Here is a 13,804-nt window from a genome sequence, read left to right as displayed (position 1 = left end):
CACCCAGGTCCATTTCTCTCTCCACATTTCCAACACTTCCCCAACACATTGATAATCCTGTCCACATCTCTATCCACATCCATGTCCCCATCCACATCTACCACATCCATATCCATAGCCACGTCCAATTCACATCCCCATATCTTGATAAAGATGCAGCCACTGCTATGCGTTCGTCCAATGGCACATGTACTCTGGGAAGCCGACAGTCAGATTGACAAGTGAGCTTGCAATGTCTCCTTGCCAGGAGGTTTTCTAATTAGCCCCCTAGAGAATCTAGTGGTTCCTGTTTCATAATTTGACTAGGTGTGCAAGATTAAGACAGCTTTCATTTTGTCACCACAAATAACTAACCTCCCTCATGTCAGATGACCAGTTGGATATCACACCAGTGTCAGACTTGGCAAAGTTGAAACGACTGAAAGCAAATGTGAACCCTCAAAGAACTCCTCTGGTACAATGGTGTTTCCCTCTTGCCCAGCCTTTAATTGGTCTTATTCACTCCATCACCTTCCTCATTCCTCAGTTCTAATCCTGGTCCTTGAGTAGACGTATTACTTCTTTAAAAGTCACCAAAGTACTTTTGAGACATACACTTTCTTTTCAGTTAGCTGAAAGTGTTACCTCGTTAGCTTCCAAAAGTTGATATTTTTCCCTTAACACTTTATTATTAGAATATTAGTGAACCTATGAAAAGCTCAACCCATTCATTTATTACTGGAATTTACTCAACTTACAGAAGTCAGTGTTTTCGTCATCAAAATTAAAGTCAATAATGGGGCTGACATTTCCCCTATTCCTAATTATAAACTTGGTGAATCTTTTTATTCCTGGTAAATCTTTTTATTCTTGGTAAATTAATGATTATTAGCCAACTTAAATCATTTTTTTTGGGGGGGAGAAGCAATTATTAATTTAAAAAGAACTTCAAATTTCTGTCCTTCTAAATAAGACATGGTGAACAAATCCATAAATGATTTGCTATTAACTCTACTTTGCCTGTGCTTATGTATCTCAAGAGGCAAATCTCACCAGACCTTTATTCATTCTGCTGATATTTATTGGGAATCTACAGTGCAAGGCCCTATGTTGGTTGACTGGGATCCGGAGATCTCTCTAGATAGTGATGTACTCTGAAAACTATGTGTGTTATAGAATTTTCCATTGATAGAGGCATACAAACCAGAAAGAGTATCCCTACTGGCAGAATTATTCCACGTGCCCGAGGTGAGAATTTGAATGGTGGGGGGAAGGTTCAGATTGGCTCTGCCCCGTGGCTGGCTGGTCATGGCCGTCGCTCTGAGGCTGTAGTTCACGTTGGGACATCTCGACAGCCCGGCCCTCTTTCTCGTCAACTGCAGATGCCCCAAGCCTTGGAGGAGGCTGATGGGGGGAGCTGCTTTGCTTCTATGGTGGGATGCTGGCTGCAGCATGAACCCACGGGGGAACCAAAGAATCCTTTCCCTGAAGGTCTCAAAAGTTTATTTGTTTACCAGAGATGAGTTTGTGTGCACTGAGGTAAACCTTAACCAAGGAATTTCCCCTCTTTCTATTCATGGGCAGTTGTAGGAAGTGCCAAAGAGTATCACCAAGTCCCAGGACTATCTGCTCCTCAAAATGCTGTGGCTTATCCATGGGGAAAACAGCACATAAGGACTAATTTAGTAAAAGAGACTCTCAGTTAAAGCTCTCCTCCCTCCATCTTATTTTTCTCCCTCACAGGATATAGTTTTCCCTCGATGTTTCCACAAATATGCAAAAAATGTTGGCAAAAAACCACTCAAATATTTATCTTGTATTTAACAACATCGAGAGTTACTTAAGTGTTTTTGTTATTTTAATCTGAAAGCTGTGGTCTGTTATTTCATGTGAATGAGAGATAAAAATCTTTCTGTGGTTTAACTGATAAGATATTTTCAGACTTAAGAAGTTAAAAGAAAAACAAATAACAAACTTTAATATGAACATTCCTGACCCTCTGCTTGTTCCTTTACTTAAAATTCATATTAAAAAATTTTGAAAGTTGTGAATTCCCTGTCACATGAGGCACCACATAACTCTGCCCGGGCTTGGAAAACCAAAACGAGAGACCGCAGCAGACATCTTATATGATTTCTTGTGTGTCGTGAAGATGTTTTATTTTATGTAGACAGAAGAACAGTGTTTTCATCTTGAGACATCCTCTCATCATTAGAGAAATATTCTCCTATTTTATTTCCCATAACTCTAGGTTCCTATCGCGCTCTGTAACGTGGTTAGCGGATCAATGCTTATTCGATGGGAGACTGAGTATCAGTGAAGTCAGGAAGGGAGGAGAGAGTGGGTGACAGCATTTTTTTTCTAAATCAGTTTAGTACATCAGATTCCTTGAAGCTGAAATAATTGCAAAAAACCCCCAAAAGCCAATGCTGAGCAATAACTGACTTTAGTCAAGGGAAAACTTAGTCAGTTTGCATCACCTGGTCCTCATGGAGATGGGAGATTTGACTTAGTGTCAGAAGCCCCAGTGCCCACAAGAGAATTGCCCCCTGGCAGGAGGGTGAGGGTCTCAGATTCATGCCCTGGAGGACCCGGATGGCAGAGGGGGTCATGCAGATCCCTTCCCTGACCCCAGCCTTCCCGGTAGGCTGCTGTCTAAAGCTGGGGTCACCTGGAAAGAAGATGGGGCAGTGCTGTCTTTGAGCGCGGCTTGGGAGATGCCTACTCTTTCCTGGTAAGTCTGGAGGAATTCACATTCGCAGCACAAGGACCTTCCTCCCTTCCTTGGGGAAGCATTTGCTGGGTGACCCCCATGGGCTCGGTTCTTGAAAGACCTGGTGGGGAAGATCCAGTGTGGACGGGAGATGCATCCTGATGTCGAGGGGTAGGAAGGGCCACTGCTTACTCCTCCCAAAGGTGTGGAGGGATTCATGGAAGACGTATCAAGTGGACCTGGGAAGTGGAGGATTCACGGTGACAGATGGGGGCAGCGGGGCTGGTGATGCAGAGCCTACCGCTCTTCTCAGAGTGTTGCACTGCATGTCCAAGGACAGGGTTTGTGTCTGAGAATGTTCTGAGCAGGCTACCTTTCAGGGCCCCCATACTCCACTGACAAGCATTCTTCGATATAACCCGATGTTGTCTGGATACAGCATGGTGTGAGGGGAAGAAGATAATTCCATGTTATTTATAAATTAGGAAGGTAGGTCTAGTTCTCAGTCAAAGGTCATGAAATATGGGGCCTTCATTTCCCACTCCTCTTCCTTGGAGGAGTTGCTTGGTTTCTTGCACTGAGGAGCCCCACTTTAGTGGGAAGGGAAAATGTGCTCAAGGCCATCCCCCTGCACCAGTGGTGCCTCTGTGAAAACATCCACCAGGCCTTGGAGCTCTGTGGGTTTTGCCTCTAAGTGAGTGAGGTCTTCCCAATGGCCTACAGGATGCCCATGGTCCTGCCTCTCTGCATGGTGTGATAGGCAGGGTTGTCCAGGAAACAGAAGAGTAGGATGTACGTATATTTAGGAAGAGATCTATTGTGAGGAGCTGGCTCGCATGATTATGAAGGCTGGCAAGTCCCAAATTCTGCAGGCCAGTCTGGCAGGCTGGAGGCCCAGGAGAGCAGGTGCTGCAGAATTCCCTTTTGTTCAGGAGAGGTCAGTCTTTTGTTCTAGAGGTCAGCTTCAACTGATTGGGTGAAGCCCACCAACATGACAGAGGGCAATCTGCTTTACTCAAAGTCCATAGAGTTCAATGTTAATCTCATCCCCCTGCCAAAAAAAAATCCTCTCACAGAAATATCCAGAATAATGTTCCATCACATCTTTGACCAAAAGTCTCATTCTCATGACACCCATGCTGGTGGTCTCTGTACCGGGCAGCCCTCCACAGCACCCTGGTTGACAATCTGCTTCACTCTGCTCCATTTTTTTCTACATTTTCCCATATCACTGACCAGCTACTTCACTATGTGAGGTACTGCTTCTGTTTATTGTTAATTTTATGGTTCTCCACCAAGAGAAGCAACTTCATTTTGTTCATGGATGGACAAGCCCCTAGAAGAGTGGTGAAGAAGTAGGAACACAATAAATATTTCCTGAATTGAATGCTCCATTTCCAACACGGCTGAAGAGTCACTTCTGTAAGGACAAGCGAAGAAATAAAAGTTAGAGTGTGGGTACTTTTGTTTCCCATCAGGTGATCCTCTTGTGTACCTACAAGCAACCCAGGTTCTGTAGGTGGTCTTCACCCACCTGCACATCTTTCCTAGGGTTTCCTAGGAAGCCTGGAAATAGAATTTAGGAGTTTGCACAAACCTTCAAGTTCAACAGTTCACCTTTCACATAGAGATGAAGAAATGGTAAATTCAAGAAGCTCAGAGTCATCCAGTGGTGAAGAAGAAGAGTTGAGTATTGAACTCAAGTCTCTTGGTTCCCATCCCACAATGCTAAAAACCTTGTGTGCTCTTTTTGGTTTTGTTTTGTTTTTAACCAAAAGCATCTACAGAGTCAAATGCCTTCCAGAATGCCATTTGTTTCCTGCAGAGGATCAATATGCAGACAAAGTTGTCATCATTTGACTCGAAAGGTCAGTCCTAGGTGGTCCACCACCTGCACAGGTAGCTGGCATTCTTAACCCGGGCAATCACAGCGCCTCCAAGCAGCAAACACTTCTCTGCCAAATGGGACAGGAAGAGGTGAGGACAGAACACACAGGCGCCCTCCCTGTGTGACAAGGCCCAGGTTCTGAATGTCTATGGACATCCTAAATCATGAAGACCAAGGCACGTGAGACGCTTGGTGCGATTAGAAGGTAAGTTTTCCCTGCACAGAACGCCTCCCTCCCCTCCCCACCACATGTTCACACACACACACACACACACACACACACACACACACACACACACACACTTCTGAAAGGCAGGCTTTGTGCCGAGTGCCTGAGTGCTCTGCTGAAGTGGATGAGAAGAGAGGTTTAGCACAAATCCTTCACTGCCTTGGCATTTTGCCAATGCCAAATGCAAAGATTCCAGCCCATTCTGCCCTGGTGCCCCGGTGATGATCTTATGGCTTCAAATGCAGGCTGGTGTGCCTGCCTGGGAAGATAGCGATTTCATTTTGGACTTGCTTGGCAGTTAAATATAAAAGTAAGGTTATCGCCTGTTCCTCTCCTTGTTCTTAGACAGGAGTGGATGGAGAGAGACACAAGTAAGGTGTAGGGTCCTTTATCACACAAATCTGGTTCTAGATGCAGTGGGTCCCTGCTCAATGGGAGGTCCCATCCAGGAGCTGTCCAGGTCCTGTTTGAAAATCCATCAGTTATCTCAACATGTTTTTGTGGTTCAGATTCCCCTCCTGCCAAACACTTATAATGGGACACACTTACTTTCTGATTAGCCACAGAATTTTTTTTTTCAGCCTTTCATACATTCATTTAGTCCACAAGTATTTATTCAGCACATGCAAAAATACCAGTGTTGTGCTAGGTGGGGAGGGACTGGTTTTAACTCCCAGGAGACTAGAGGCTAGAGGGAGATGGATGAGACACAGACAAGACCCTCAGGGCCAAGTTTCCCAGCAGGTGGGTGGTACCTCTGCCCTCAGGTAAGCAGACTTTATAATAGCACAGTGTGGCATTAAGTGGCATTGAATTACATAGTTAGAAAATTACCTCTGTGCCCATTGTCTTTGGATCCTTCTGATAATGGCAAAAAGAAAGGCTATAATCTGCTTATCCCTGAAGATAGGTCTTAGCAACATCTCGCTGTAATTTTAAGAACATTGATTCACTTTCGTTTGCAGTTAGCGATTTATTTTAAAAGGTGATTTGGATTCCCCGTTCATCATAATGATGTAAAGGATTTTTATTTTCAGAGTAAATCTGAGTGAAAAAAATGAGTCACTTTCTTAAAAGAATACCAGAAAATAGAAGCTGAGTTGTGTACAGATGTGGAAAACTCATGGGGGTGGTGGGGTGTCAGACGTTGCTGGGTTTTAGGGTGGGATGAATCATTTGGTTAAGGGAATCTGTCCAGAGGAGGCGCCATCCAAACGGGGTCCCAGAGGAGAGTAGGAGAGTCGAGGAAGCATGAAGAGAGTGCAGAAAGAGGGGGCAACGGGCACCAAAACCAGATGATCAAGCAGAGTGCTGCAACAAAGACTTCAGGATGTGATTGAGGCTTGGTGTTCACGAGGGCAACAGAGGAGTTGTAGATGCTGGGGGAGCCGTGCTGATCAGAGGTCCATTGAAGTGTTTCAAGCAGGGGGTTACGTGAAAGCTAACCTACCTTTGCTGCCACCCCTGGAAGGGATCTCATCCTTCTCTGGTAAGATCTCCTGTGTTAATGATTAAATCCTGGCAGGCACACCCTGGGGCTTCCTTTGTTTCCCTGTGGGGAAGCAGAGGACGGGAGTGGGGTGAATGACAGGTGAGCCCTGAATTGTAGCATCCAGGTGAACCATCAGAAATGGACAGGTCTATGGAGGTTCCATTCTCCAAGGCAGGGAGCGCAGGGGGTGGGCCAGATTTGGAGTGAGGGGTAGAGTTAAATTTTGGTACATGTTGATTTTGAAGTACCCGTGGGATACTGGAGAGATGGCAGTGTTTAGCTGATCATGCTGATAACAGTGTGGGCTCTGGAGACAGACCACTGACACCAGTTTCTGTGGGCCTAGACCTGACCTTCCTCCCAGCTTTTGTCAGGGTTATAAGAGCCAGCTCACGTGATGCGTCTAGAACCCACCTGGCACACATTCCTGCTCAGGAGAATTGGCTGTGATTAGAAGCCTGTCTGGAGCTCAAGAGAGAGTTTTAGGCCAAGGTATAGATTTTAGTCAGCAGCAAATATGGTAAATGAAGGATCACAGACAGGATCATGGAGTGCAAACATTCTCTTTTTTATAATTCCTTGTTCGCATGGAATGTCCAGAACCTCAACATAAAAAGAGATAATATGCCAATGGTATGCTTTACGATCCCAAGTATAAAACTGAGATGTGATCATTTCTGTAGCCAGTCCTTTTCATAGGAGTTTTAACCTGGAGTCATTTCACATTTCTAGCATTACTGAGGCACTTCTCGGCCACACTTGGGCCTTGGGTGTATTCACTCCTTGTGCCAGTCTGCTCCAGATGCCACAACTAAACACCCACAGGCATAAATAACAGATATTTAGTTTCCAACAATTATGGAGGCTGGAAGCCAGAGGTCAGGTTCTGCCAGTGTTTGGTTTCTGGTGAGGGCTCTCCCCTTGGCTTGCAGACAGCCTCCTTCTTGCTGTGTCTTCACACAGAGGAGAGAGTGCTCTGGAGTTTTTTCCTTGTCTTTTAAGGGCACTGGTCCTATCGGATCAGTGCCCCACCCATATGACCTCATGTGACTTTAATTACTTCTTTAAAGGTCCCATCTCCAAATACAGTCACATTGGAGTAGAGCTTCGACATCTGAATTTGGGCAGGACACAAACATTCAGTCCATACTCTACTTGTTTGTCACTTGTGTCTTCCTCATCCTGACTCTAAAATCCTATTGAAAGCCCACTGGTGGCTTCTGTGGTGTTTCTGGGTCACTTCCAGGGGGGAAGTTAGAGGAACCTGTCAGGTTCAGCCACAGCTCAGGTGGGAAAGGCCAGAGCACAGAGAACTGTATCTACAGGTTGCAAACCCTCCTTCGTGGCTGCAGTGGGAATAAAAAGCCATAATTTTATCTGATACATACATACATTCATATATATATGTGTAACTTCTGTATGTGTGCATCTCTCTATATACACATTTTCCTGAGATAGAAATACGTCTCTTACACCTTTTGCGTACAATCTACTCTCCCCTTTTGAAATTCTCATTGACCAGCCATGACAAAGGTATCCCCAGTATTCTGCCTGGACTCTGACCCCAGGTCTGTGGCATCTGTCAGGCTCCCAGCACCCTCCCCAACCCCCCAGCCAGTGTCTGCTTTGAGTCTCCCTCAGGGAACACGTGTTGCTTTGTCCAAACCGCTTTAGACACCAACCTTGGAACGGGTGGTCATTCTGGGTTCATCGAGATCTGATTGTCACATTGGGTGTGAGCTGAGTAGCCACAGTGACCCCTAAGTAAGCAAGGAGGATTTTCTTCAATTATATACAAATGCAAAATGTCTCAGTGAAAGGAAAATCCTCACTGGTGTCAGAATTTGCTTAGAGCAGTTTGGCTAAGTGTGAAATGTACAGAGAAGTGGACTAAAATGGCGCAGGGGTGGTTGGAGTGTATTCTCACAAATTTAGAGGTAGACGCAAATCTGTCGAACCAGAGTCAACATTACCCAGGATTTGAACTTGAGGCATGACAGATGTGTCAATTAAAACTCAATAATGCCAATAACAGTAATAGATTTGTTGAGGTCTTACGCATTGTGCACTTTATATACATTAGGAAAATTTATATCTTCTGGTACATATTTGGCTGTATACATGGTGTTGTCTAGATTTTAGAAACCTGAAAAGGAAACCATTGAATATTAAAGGGAGTCATGCATTTTCACCATATAAAAGAAACGATTAGAATCTAAAGCCCTTCCCACTCACCAGGATTATCCAGAAGGTTGAAATTCACAGAAGATCCCTGTTTTCGGGTGTCCATGACTGTACGTGTCATTTGTAAACATTTGCTCTGATGATGCAGAGCAGCAAATTGGTGGCCCAGAGACTTTCTTGTCTCATGAACCCGGCTGTGTTTTCCTGCTGGACCTTACCCGCTGTGCATGTTGCCTGTGACTGGAAGAAAATATTTTATCCGTGTGTGTTTGGAACAGAGTCCAAGTGTCCACATGTCACTGGGGAACCTGACATGAGCGACTACATCCAGAGGGGTGGTACCCAAGCTTCTGCGCGTTCTCTATGCTAATCTGGGCAATCTCGAAACCGTTGCTGTCATCATGACTCTTGGCCTGGGCTTCCCGTGTGTTTCAGAAGTGAAATATACAGGCTTTCTGCCATCTAGCAAAAACCCGGACTCCTTGTTTAAGAATACAAAAGCTGTTTAAAAAGTGTGTGACTAGAGTCCTGAGTGTGATGGGCTGAACTGGTAAAAAATAATATTCAGCTCAGCATTTTGGCAAAGATTATGATCGTGAGGCAGGCTCATTTATTGATCTTCCCAGCTAGAAAAGACACATGTATGTAAGTAGCCAAGGAGAGGAGGGTATGAACAGGGAACAGGGCTTGGCTCCGGTTGTATTGATTTTGGCAAAAATGCCACGTGAAAAATTATGTCTCAGATAAAAATAAATTATAATCTACAAGTATTTGAATGAGAAGCATTCCCTGTGAAAACTTAATAAATGAATGCTAATTCAGTTACCAATTTGTAGCCATGAAACATAACCAGTCGTGTTATTCCGTGGAGCCTGTTTTGGAAAAGATTGCATAACCCATGAAGCAATTCTTCACAAAGTGCATAAAAGTGTCAGCTTATGTATAATTTATACAGCGAATGTTAGTTATGGTCTGTTTAATAGTATTTAATGCTGTCATATGACATCATTCTTTCATTTACCAATTGAAAAAAAGTCAAAAAGACCAATCAAAAACGGTTTATAGAATCAGAAATATGCTTCTTGAATTTGATAACTATTGTAGAAGACGATAAACAGATTCACGGGGGGAGGAATCTTTAAAAGATTTTTGAAAAGAGTTATTGTGCTAATGCCCACTCAATATTTACTCTATGCTTATTATAATCATAATTTACTTACCGCGTATGTGTTGTCCATTGCGCCGCTAACGTGCCTTAAGCAATTCGTTTTGCCGACAGCATAGTAGATTGCCAGATTGGCGCTTTATTAGTAGCAATGATTAAATCCAATTTTAGTTGTAGTTACTACATTTTCTGCACTGCCTACAGGGCATCCCTATGGGGGGGAGAGGAGCTGCTGCCTGTATCCTTAATCTCTCCATCATTTGGCCCCAAATCCATCCTTTCAGCAGGACATATTCTACCTACCTCTGCTTACATTAATTTCCTACCACGTAGGATATTTTTGGTGCCATTTGAGAAAGCAGGTCAAAATGTTTGAAAATTGTTGTATTAAATAAAATACCACGATCTGTCTTTATGCAGTAAAAGCATCGAATAAAAGAAAATCTACCCTCTCCACTGTGTGTGTGTGTGTGTGTGTGTGTGTGTGTGTGTGTGTTAAATTCCATAAAAAACCAAGGATTGACTTCATATATTATGGGACCAGAATATTCTCATATGTTAACTCTGGGTGAATTCTCATAGGGTATTTAACTCTGCAAAGCAAGGCGGGGTATAATTTGTGTGAAATGTATTATAGAAAATGAAGTTACAAACTATCATATGTCATGAACCCTGGCACGTGTTTCTTGGAGTTCCACTGGATGGGAATATGCACAATTCAGCTTTAGTTTCCAAGCTCTGAGTTCACACGCTACACATGTGCAGTGTGTCTCCGAACCTCATTTTATTTGCAAGTGGATTTCCTGACTTCCGAGTTTGGGTTTGATCCAGGGGTCCTCACTTAGTCTGCAAGGAATATTTTGCAAGTTTTACCTGAGAGTCCATAAGGTGGGTCCTCAGAAAGCCAACAGCTCAGACTGAAACCCAACCCTGCTGCCCCCTGAGGACTCTGAGCCCCTGCATCTCATGGGTCAGATGCCTGGGAAAGGGGAGGGCTTGTTTCTCAGCCAAATTTCCACATCTGGTAAGTTGGCCTCCATTGTTGCTGCTTGAAAGGTCCTCAGCAAACATCCTTCAGGAATGGCTTGGGGGTCACCCTCAGTGGAATGGCACCAGAAGGTTTTATAAAGGAGTTTTCACTATCTTTCCTTGCCCCGTGTGGGATGTCCTTTGCACTGGGGAGAGAGAAGAAGACACACCCGAGCAATTTATCTCATGGCGCAGGTGGCACCCAGGTCTGGTTTCCGACGGTGGTACCATGTTCCAAGGCAGGAGAGATGGCGGTGCTCACAAGCTAACCACTGAGTGCCACCATCATTGCGCTCTGCTGGCAGCTCCTGCAGCACGTGCCAGGCCAAGGTGGCGGTTATTGCCTTGGCTTGTCCAAGATGCGTCCTTAAAAAAAGCTGGGGAAGGAGCCTCCTTGGTCCTATCGGCCTCTGGCAGCTATGTGCACATCTCCTTTTGTCCATCTCTCTCTCTGTCCTTCATCTTCCATCCAGTCGAGTCACTTAGCACCTGCTCAGGGTTTTTCCATTCCTAGGGAAGCTTCCCTCTGCCCTATTTCTCACCCTGACTACTCCCGGCTCCTCCCTCCCTTCCGTCTCTCTGATCCAGATGTCCCAGTACTAAATGCCATTCCTTTTGAGTCCTGCTGAGTGCAAATTTGGAAATGTGGGCTAATGGGGGATCCTTAGTTAATGGGCTTCCCCTCCCGTGTAACACTTTCCAGACATGCTCCTTTAGCCTAGGGTAGGGAACGGAAAGGTGGGAATTTCTTGTTCTGCATCAGGCCTTGATTGAAGAAGAGATTTTGACAAGGGGGTCTTTCAAAGACTTTGAACTCAAATCCTGGTGTGGCCGCCCACCTCTGCCACCAGGGGAGGGAGGGAGGGGACCCTTCCTCCAGCCTCTGACTCATCCACTTCTGTCTCATCGTCTCCAGCTCTGTGGGTGCCAGGGTTAGTGTGTTGAGTTTGGAGAGCCTCTGGACGAGTCTTCGGCTGACTCCTGAGTTCCTCTGGCTTCGGGACCTGGGGATGTCTCCAGGGTTTCCTCATTTATAGAGCAGACAGTTCTGTGGGCTTCCCAGGGGAATGCAGAGGGTACACCTGGGAATACAGCCCAAGCACGTTCCAAACTACAGACTGTGATACATATGAGTGGTATCATTATGTAGCCTGATTCATCAGGGAGAGCCAGAGGGCACGAAATGCCGAAGCAGCCTCAGAAAACACCCCCTACAGTGGCTGAAACATCACCTGGTGTGCTTGTGTTGAGGTTTTGGCTCTGGGAAGGTGGAGGACCACTCTGTAATTGACCAGAAGGAGGTGAGGTGGGCCAGACTAAGAGAAAAGCCAGCAAGGGTGACACATCAGAAGTGGCCATAGGGAGGCCCATCTGGTCTGGAGGACACAGGTGGGGCTGGGAACCCATCTTTGAACCTCCCACTCCTTGGTTTCAAGGCCTCTGTGCTGCCTCCTTTAAAATGCTGAGACAGGTCTTCTCCAGGGACTGTCGAAACCTCAAGAGGCAATGGAATTCTCTTGGGTAAATTACCCAGAGAATTTCCAAATCCACCTGATAATTTCAGAGAGAGCCTTAAACAGACCCACCACCTTGTGAGTCTGGAAGCTATAGTCCCCCTGACACCATGCCACCTGGTATGAACTCAACACTTACAGGACTAACCAACATCTTTGAATTGAGGTAAATCCAGGTCATACGGAAAATCCAGTACGGAACTCTGCTTCTTTGTCATTTTCACATTCTTCATTCTGAAGATCAAAGCTGCTGTCCTTTGGAGCGATTACTTGACTAATTGTGTGGTTGTAGCTTACACCCAATGAATAGTTGAATGGCTTTTTACTGTCAGAATTACACCTTCTCTAGGAGTTGGAAAGGAACAATGGCTCTGGCTCAGTCTGGTTGCAATAATATTGATATCCTTCATGAATAGTAAAAAGATTGCTTTTTTTAAACCTTCCTTGGTTAAATTGATCCCTTTTCTATAGGGACTTATAAAAATGGGTAGTGTATGAAAACAGCCTAAGCGGTGGCTGTTGGGGATGAGATGGAACTGAAAGAGATAATTCCTCCTGGAAATCCACGAGGCAGCGGGAAATGCTCTAACACACGAGGTTCATACAAATTTAAAATACTTCGTTTTCTTTTCACCTGGTCTTGGAAGTTAAAACATGTCGTCTGACATTTTTTTTTTCCTGCCCATGTCTTTTAAATTCCGTCCTCCCCCCCGCCCACCTCAAACAAAAGCTTATGATGGATTTTGGTGGGGTCCTTCTGTTGTCAGATGCTTCATTTCATGTAGTTTATCCAGAATCGTCCCTATTAACAAATTCCTAACATAGTAATTCATCTAAAATGAAGTCAGTTTCCAGGGAGCCGCTGCAGAGCATCCCCAGCTCACCCACTCGCCTGGTGGCAAATCCACCTGACATTCCTGAAGGAAAACAAGGACACGGAAATCATCTTTATGACACGGGACTTCAGCGTCGCTTTGGGTAACAGCCTGCAGGATGCATTTACCCAGGAAAAGAAAGAAAAGGCATCTTGTTCCCAAATGTTGAAAGGTAGACAACAAATGGCGTATTTTTAATTACTCGAATGCTTTAGCACAGAAAGTAGTCAGTTTATAGTTACCTTCAATACGTAGACTACAAATTATTAGTGCATGAAAATGGCATCCGAGTTCTGCTGCTGGGTCTAGTAATTTTGGATATTTTCCATGCTATTACTGCCTGCTCCATATACCTTTACTGGTTCTTTTTGAAATTAACTTAATGGCACTCTGCAGAAATGGACTGCCTACTGAGAGTGAGCGCTTGCCTGCGAAGACGGACTGAGTTCCCACTGAGAGGCACTGATTTGGCACAAACGGAGAAATGCTTTAGCATTAATTTACTTGAGTATCAAATTATTCAAAATAAATAATTAAAGGGTTTTTAGGAGTCAGAGTCAATATTTGCTTTCAATATTTTGGATCCATTAACACGTATCTCGTATTGAGAAAGGCCCGGGCCTGCCAAGTTCTGCCTCGGCAGCAACGCGTCCCTATGCTTGCCACAGGTTTTTCCCTTCAGGCATTTAATGTCGTTTCTCTGTCCCTGAAATTTCTCTGCAGCTCCCATTATGCT

This window comes from Orcinus orca, chromosome 14 (assembly GCF_937001465.1).
Source record: "Orcinus orca chromosome 14, mOrcOrc1.1, whole genome shotgun sequence".
Classification (NCBI taxonomy): domain Eukaryota; kingdom Metazoa; phylum Chordata; class Mammalia; order Artiodactyla; family Delphinidae; genus Orcinus; species Orcinus orca.
Note: the sequence above shows the minus strand (reverse complement) of the source record.